This window comes from Typopeltis vanoorti, chromosome 5 (genome assembly GCF_054136105.1).
Source record: "Typopeltis vanoorti isolate ZY-2024b chromosome 5, IOZ_Tvanoo_1.0, whole genome shotgun sequence".
Classification (NCBI taxonomy): Eukaryota; Metazoa; Arthropoda; class Arachnida; order Uropygi; family Thelyphonidae; genus Typopeltis; species Typopeltis vanoorti.
In genome coordinates, this window is record NC_143553.1 from 104,931,763 (window position 1) to 104,940,990 (window position 9,228).

The window sequence follows — 9,228 nt, forward strand, 5'->3', positions numbered from 1 at the left end:
TTTGTCAGATTTGTGTTCCATTCGATGCCCAGAACTGCTCTTTCGACGAGTCAGTCAAAGAATGGCAGTTTTACATATTATCCTTCGAAGAATAGTACCTTGCAGTAAGGTTCGGTAAATGTGGTGGGTCGTCCAGTGCGGGTAGCACTTGCAGTTGACTCTCCCTGCGCTTCAATCTCAGTATGGTACATTCATTGTTGAGCAGGGATGGAACCAATTTTTCATAAATTTGATGAACAGATAGGCTCTGCGATAGGCTGCTATGTTGCAGGCCTATTTCAAACTCTGTCAGTTCCCATTTCACAGTCATTCACCAGAACACAGTTGAACTAACTTGAGAGCATCATATTCTTCCAGTTTATACTGGCCACAAACAAATGACTCGCTACATGGCACAATACACCTTACCCAGGTCGATATCCGTTGATTTTCTTTCGAAGCAGTGTGCATCAGTACATTGGCAATCAGTACCATTTCAAAAAGGAGTATTACATCTTATTATTATGAATTCTTTGCTAGGAGGACTAATAATTTGTTGAGAGAGCCCTTTAGACACATGTTTAAATACCTACCATATCTTTTCATGAACACATTTACCAAACAAGCACTCTGATATCAAATGATAACTCATTCCCCACACTTCCCACAGACCATGAGAAGTTGGACCTCCCATACTTCTTTACCAAACTCTTCACCAACTTTAAGGGATAACCAGAGTTATATCTACAGTATTCTTAAGCTGTAAAATCTCACTTGTGTCTACTCTGTAAGTCCCCTTACTAATCTGTGTTTCTATCATATTTCTTCTCTTCCATCTATTTCTCAAACTCTGAAGACTACATTGCGTCAATCTCTCCTCATATGCAGAATCTATAGGCTACTTTATTATTATTATTATCATGAAATAAATAACCATAGCACATTATATTTATTATCTGCAATAATGTGGATTCTACTGTCGACTTGCTTGGGCTTAGAGGACAAAAACTCCAGTTTCTGGTATCAAAAAACCCTGCTTGCCCGTGTCGGCGATCGACTCTCTCGGGAACTGGTCGAAGAAATGGTTAGAAAGTTCCTCTATTCGACGACTGGATTCGACCTCAGAATGTTTTCTTTTAGGTGACCTGACATTATGGATGCAAACGTACTTAAGGCAGTAGTTGTAAACATCTCCTAACCAGATATCGTTTCTGATTAGTGATAGTATTGAGAAAGCTGTATCTGAATCGCTAACAGTGGAGACTAAATTTCCCCCTTCAGTCTCCAATTAGATAGATTAAAAGCCCTCGGACACTTTCTATAGGAGAATAAAAGACATTAACTGATTATTATAATTTTTATTATACTGAAACCCCAACTAGTCTAAGGACTCATTCCTGGAGAGCACTGCACGACGCAGTTCACTGTATTCACTACTTAATCCTCCATCCACACATTACGCCATGTACCGCACATAATACACTACATAATCTACCATCTGCACACTATGACAGCTACCATCCATAGCTGTCATAGCACATGCGGAAGAAAATCCGAGTCTTAGGAAGCACAAATCATTCCTCCTCGATATGAGATCGGTTAACTCGCCTTCAGCTGAAAAATTACTTATACACATTCCTCTCGTTATGACGAGGATATAACTCATATCTTTTCCAATCGAAAGGCCAATTACCATCATCTTGGTTACTCGCCGCTACAGATGAGGCCAGGGACTTGGGGGTGTTGGTGGATAGGGAGATGAAGTTTAGGGGACACATTGCAAAAGTAGCTAAATGAGCTCATCAACTCAGTTGTTGAAAAATACCTTGACGAGCAGAGACAAGCAAGTTATTGTACCTCTGTACCGAGTCTTGATAAGACCTCGTCTCGACTACTGTGCCCGATTTGGTCACCTCGGTTCCTACTTGATGAGGAGGAGGTGGAGAGGATCCAGAGGCGAGTGACTAAGATGATAGCGGGTCTATGGAATGAACCATATGAGAACAGGTTGAAGATTTGTGAGTTGCAGAAATTAGTTGATAGGCGGAAAAGGGGAGATATGATTGAGACATTCAAATTGCTAAAGAGTTTCTATAGGATTAATCCAGAGGATATTTTTGAGATCAGGACTGGTGGTGGGAGAACTAGGGGGACAACTATGGAAGTTGGGCAAGAGTGTAGTTAGCAGGGGTGTTAGAGCTGGGTTCTTTACTTTTAGAGTGGTAAATGAGTGGAATAAGCTGCCAGAGTCTGTTGTGGGTGCTATGATGGTGAATGAGTTCAAGGCAAGGTATGATAGATACTGTGAGAATGTCGTATAGTTGTGTGGACATGATGTTTAGGGCCTCCGTTGATGAGTCTAAGGACTCCCTGGAGTCGCCCGTAATAATAATAATAATAATAATAATAATAATAATAATAATAATAATAATAATAATAATAATAATAATAATATATTCAACTGCTTTCCTATCTTGTTAGCCATGCTACTGGCGCGGACGTATATATACGTCCAAGTTATCATGGATCCGAAGTGCATATTAAAATTGTAATACCATTGATATTACATTGAGGATGCGTATTTGATCCATAATTATTATTATTATTATTATTATTATTATTATTATTATTATTTTAACGGTGTCTCCATGGAGTCAAAAGACTCATCGCGGGAGACCCGACATTGACACACTAACCATTATTTACACAATACCTGTCATACCTCTCCTTAAATTCATTCACAGTTGAAGCATTCACAACCAGTTCTGGCAAAGCATTCCACCCATTCACAACCCTCCAAGTAAAAAATCTAGTCCTAACACCCTTGTTAACCACACTCTTACACAATCTCCAGGGATGACCTCTCGTTCTAATGACCGGTAAGGTGGTCAGAACCCAGGTGAATATATTATTATTATTATTATTATTATTATTATTATTTAACGGTGTCTCCATGGAGTCAAAAGACTCATCGCGGGAGACCCGACATTGACACACTAACCATTATTTACACAATACCTGTCATACCTCTCCTTAAATTCATTCACGGTTAAAGCATTCACAACCAGTTCTGGCAAAGCATTCCACCCATTCACAACCCTCCAAGTAAAAAATCTAGTCCTAACACCCTTGTTAACCACACTCTTACACAATCTCCAGGGATGTACACAGTAGTCGATGTGATCTTATCAGAGCTTTGCAAAGTGAGTGAGAATTACTTCCTTGTTCCTCCAAGTTAATGTTCTCTACTTCGCTGTTATCCGATGTAATAATTTAACCATCTTATCAATCTAGCCCTAAATCAATCTCCATAATAGTTAGTCTCTAGCTGCAGTGACTACTTATTCCAACAAATTCCGATTAAAATCATACTCTCTTTGAAGTGTTTCTTCCATCCAGAATGCATAACCTTACACTTGGCTACATAATTCACTTTAGTTGTCATTCCCCCATATAACCAATCTCTTTAAATTTAGCCTGCAGGGACTTTGTATCAGCTACTTCCCTTATCAGTCTCTTAAGCTTGGCATTAATCAGCAAATAACTGGATAGCACAATCAAGACCCATACCGAATATCTTATCTAGAAGCCATTAAAGTACACTTAACCTTGACACGATTGTATTAGATGACGAAATATTTTCTGTGGGAAATAAAAAAAAAGAAACTTACAGGATTTGTTTATAAAAACAGTTTATCACATGAAACTTACTTCTAATCGATTCGACGGTGAAAATAACATTAACAGGGTGGTTTACCATAGTAAAGCAAACATTTATCAAAAAAGGAAAGAATAATTGACCAGTAGAGTCCAGTACACTTTCATTGTAAATACAATAGTACTATCAAGATGTCGGGGACGAAATTACAGGCAAAATCTGCAACTCGTTTTCTTCAAAAGCGGCTTAAATGAATTCAGAAAATATCTAAAACGTTTCCAGTTGCTATATTAAATATAAACTCCTGGTTTGGCCAAAACGGCCTCTCCTACTTCATTCGGGAATAAAAGTTAGAGGATTTATTTTAAATTACTTATTTTATCTTTCGTTCTGATTTATGTTATTTATATGAAGACAATTTTATACTCTCTCTTTCTCTCTCTATTATTTTTTTTATGCCTCCTTTGCGACCTGTTTCGTTAGGGCTAGTATGTGACATTCTCTTTGTGATTCTCTTATTCTCCCAAGAAGGGGAGAACAAAAGAATCACAAAACTCCTCAAACCAAATAGCTGACTTCATTAGCAAAGAATCATCAAATAGATTAATACAAAAGCTTTTTAAATCAGTTAAAAAACACGGTTAAAGAATCCATAAAATAATCATGCATTGCGTAGTCAATAATTTAGAGAAAATAAATTACGAGGTATTTATTTCTTTTAATGTTACTTATTCTTGTAAGAGCTGGATGCTGACTGTAGTAGGTCAGGAACATTTGCAATGAAAAAGGAAGAGTAGAAGCAAGTTTGATGTATTTGAAGTTTGAATGTAAAAGGATATAAGACAGCTGCTCTGCTGCTTCCATTTAATATGCTTAGAGGAAAGCAGAGAAATAACGGATACCAGTTTGCTGGGGAAACATCGATGAATTACCATAGAATTCACCTATGGTTCAAAGCTTTTATGAGAGAGAGTAGTTAATGTTATTCAGTGAGAGACGAATCATTAATCACTAGAACTGTTTTGCTCTGCACTGAATGACAATTTTAAGGGAGCTTCTTAGAGTATCACCCCAAAACATTCAAACAGTATTCTAAAGTTGTGGAGATTAGATATTTGTACAGTGTACATACCTGGACGGACAGAAAAGAATGCTAAGTTTTTAGAGGCATAGAACACAGATGACATTAGAACATCAGGTGATATTAGAGATAGTGTACACAATGCGCAAATTTTTCTCCTCTGAAGAACAAAGCGAACATTCCGAATTTTAATAGTGGAAAATTTTAACAGTGAATGCACAAACCCGTTAAAAAAAAAGAACAATAAAAGAAAAGAAATAAATAAATTTTATTTTATCTGCTGTGATTAAATGAAATTTCTTCCTATTGGAAAACACATGGACCAACCAAAGAACTTAAGCTATACAGAAAACAATTCACTTTATATTGTACCAGAATGATGTACATTAGGGAAGTTTGTTCTAGGTTGACTTCTCATAATGAATCCTCGAATCATTGTTACTATGTGGAAGAAAAAAAATCCGAATAATGATAATACATATATGTATTATGATAATAATGATAATAATATGTATATATGCAATGTGGAATAGTCATTATCGGTGCAATCTTGAGTAGCATCAAATTGTTCTCCGAAAATTCAAGAACAGTAATGTCCAAACACTCCGTTTTTATGCACTTATTGGAATAAATCAATTTTATTTTTATTATTATTATTTATTTATGTTTTTTTAAGTGGCTCCTCCATGGGGGAGACCAGTGTTTGTTTTTTTTTCTGGCGTAACGCACCGGAACGGCGTTCCGGCACTATTTTTTTTACATTTTTTTCAATTTTTTAAAAGTAATTTTTGAAATAATGTCCGTGCGTACATAACACGTGCGCAACGCTTGGTAACACGCATGCGCACGCCATTAGCATCTACTAAGGCTTTAAATAGAAGGTACACTTACACGCGCCATCTTGGCGGTAAGAGGTTGTATCGTTTATCAGTAAATACAAGTGCATAACGTTCATAAGCATTCATTTTTCGTGCATTCGTAAAGAAATGACTTCCCATGTCCTTTATTATTGGTTGTACTGCTTTATATGAATTAGCGATTTTGATAAAATACTGTTATTAATTTTAGAAATTCTGCATTGTCTAAATCCGTACTTTAAAATACGGAACTGAAAGTACTGGGATTCCATGGAGGTGTCATGTAATAATATTAATAATAAAATAAAACAAAACTAGATATGTGACTTGTAATTATCTTTGAAACTTGTCTAATGAAAGAGAAGTTGCAAGGAAGGACTCAACGATTTACATAAATGTTTTGTTTGCAGATACATGTATATATACATACATACATTTGGGTTGGGGGGGGGGAGGATCCTTGGGAAATAGGATTAAAAACCAAGTTTATATAAAATTACTTGGTATCTTGAATACATAATATTCTCAAGTTAAAAAAACTTTCTACATACACACATATATATGTGTGTGTGTGTGTGTGTGTGTGTGTGTGTGTGTGTGTGTGTGTGTGTGTGTGTGTGTGTGTGTGTGTGTGTGTACAAAGTTTATATATATATATATATATATATATAAAAGTAGAATTAAGGGTAATTCTATTAAGGGTAGATTTGCATTAAAGGTAAATATTAAAATTAGTGATCAGAGCTTATTCTACTTTTACCATGAGGTGCCTTGGTCTTGCACTACGTGCAGGATCAGCTAGACTTGCAACACTTGTAGGCGCAAACTTGACTTGTTTGTCTGTTTGCTTACTTGGGAAATGGAGTAAAACCAGGTTTAAAATAGCTTGGTATCTTTAACATTTATTATACCCAAGGTAAGATACTTTCTACATTTATATCTCCTCCTGAGATTTTTAATTAATAAGGTTAAAACACCTTATGGTAATGTTCTGGTAAAATACTTATAAGCTCTGTATTACTAAAATCTTAGTATTTCTATCTCCTCAAGGAGATGGGCTGTGCATTAAGGGTAAATATTAAGAATAGTGATCAGAGCTTATTCTACCTTTACCATGAGTTGCCTTGACTTGCACTACCTTGAGGGTCAGCTAGACTTGCAATACGTGCAGGCGCAAACTTGATTTATTTGTCTGTTTGCTTACTTGGGAAATGGAGTAAAACCAGGTTTAAAATAGCTTGGTATCTTTAACATTTATTATACCCAAGGTAAGATACTTTCTACATTTATATCTCCTCCTGAGATTTTTAATTAATAAGGATAAAACACCTTATGGTAATGTTCTGGTAAAATACTTATAAGCTCTGTATTGCTAAAATCTTAGTATTTCTATCTCCTCAAGGAGATGGGCTGTGCATTAAGGGTAAATATTAAGAATAGTGATCAGAGCTTATTCTACCTTTACCATGAGTTGCCTTGACTTGCACTACCTTGAGGGTCAGCTAGACTTGCAATACGTGCAGGCGCAAACTTGATTTATTTGTCTGTTTGCTTACTTGGGAAATGGAGAAAAACCAAGTTTAAAATAGCTTGGCATCTTTAACATTTATTATACCCAAGGGAAAATACTTTCTACATATATATATATATATATATATATATATATATATATATATATATATATATATATATATATATATATATATATATATATATATATATATATATTTATTTATTTATTTATTTATAAGCTAGGTTTTTAATCATATACATACATACATACATATGGGGAGGATCTGTGTAATAGAATAACAGTATTTCCAATATCATTATAAATCATTATGGTATTGCTAATTTGGATGATTTATGTGAGATCCACAAGAACAAGAAAATATCAAAAAATGCATGATCAGCATGGACATTACAGGTTCACAAGCCAATTTCTTTTATTGTGCATCTGCACCTTATGCATAAAGCATTGCACCATCTCATCATAACACATGTGCTCTTTATTTTGATGATAGAGGTTGGGAAATGCCAAATTTCTACAATGAAACATATATGCAAAATAACTTTCATTCAGCAAAAAATAATACTTTTGGACATAATAATCCTAGTCTGTATGGACCTAGAGCCTCTATTTAAAGCCTTAGCGTCTACGTTTGTGGCTCTATGGACGTGTGATTAACAACATGCGAAAGGTTTTTGGTAAAAAAAACACTTATTTATCTAAAAAATTTATTGAATTGACGTAAATTTAACGTCATTATTTTCACATCCTTTTAGCAATTTTTTTTTACTTTTTAGTGTAAACGTTTAACCCTAGTTTGAAAATGAAAAAGATTTCCAATTATTTCTCAGCCACTGGTCCCATTAATAAAATACCCAGAATAATAACAGACACGACGTCAAAAAATATGGAAATAATGGTGCCAGTTGATGTTTTCGAATAATCTCAAGCTGATCTTGAGGAACAAGGCCAAACTGAAAATGACTGGCCGAATTGCTGGACATTAGATCAAAAAAATGATATTTACTCGAAAAATAAAGGGATGTATATTTGCAAAAAGAAACGTGGCTGTACGCCTTGCAGAAAACTTAGAATTCTTGGAATTGAAACAAAGATGGGAATGAAAATTTCCAAAGAATGGGCCAACAGTGAGATTGAATAAGAGAATGAATGACTACTACTTGGGTTTTTTGGTCAAATTTATTTTAAAACTAAGTTATTCCAACTAGTTTCACCAACTGTGGCTGTTGGCTTCATCAGGGTAAAAGATGTATAAAAATAAGTACACTTACACGCTAAAAACTGTTTACACTAAAACCATAAAATGAACTGAATACAATTGCATTTTTATAGTGCTTATATGATCTACTAATTGTTATAGGAACGTCTGTAGTTGGCAGCAAAATTTAATTCTGGCATGTTGAAAGATCTAATGAGGGTCTTCCAGATCTCAGGCAAAATCAATCCTTGGTTTCTATTAAGGTTTTTTTCTGAACGGAGAACTGTTGTGGCTTCTTTTATAATTCGGGAGCGGAAGTCCTCCTCTAAGTAAGACATTGAGCTTTTATCCGATTCTAACATATGGTTAGTCCTAGCAAAATGAAAGGCTAACCCCGATTTGTCTTCTCTGTTATTATTGACGTCTCTTATGTGTTCCTTCTTCCTGATTTCAAAACTTCTTGAAGGATGGCCAATATAGTTCAAGTTTTGAAATCAGGAAGAAGGAACACATAGGAGATGACAATAATAATAGAGAAGACAAATCGGGGTTAGCCTTTCATTTTGCTAGGACTAACCATATGATAGAATGGGATAAAAGCGGAAGTCCTCCCCTACTTAGAGGAGGACTTCCGCTCCCGAATTATAAAAGAAGCCACAACAGTTCTCCGTTCAGAACAAAACCTTAATAGAAACCAAGGATTGATTTTGCCTGAGATCTGGAAGACCCTCATTAGATCTTCCAACATGCCAGAATTAAATTTTTCTGCCAACTACAGACGTTCCTACATAACAATTAGTAGATCATACACGCACTATGCGTGTGATGTACGGGTTCTTCTTCTGCTTTTATAAAAATGCAATTTTATTCAGTTCATTTTATGGTTTTAGTGTAAACAGTTTTTAGTGTTTAAGTGTTCTTATT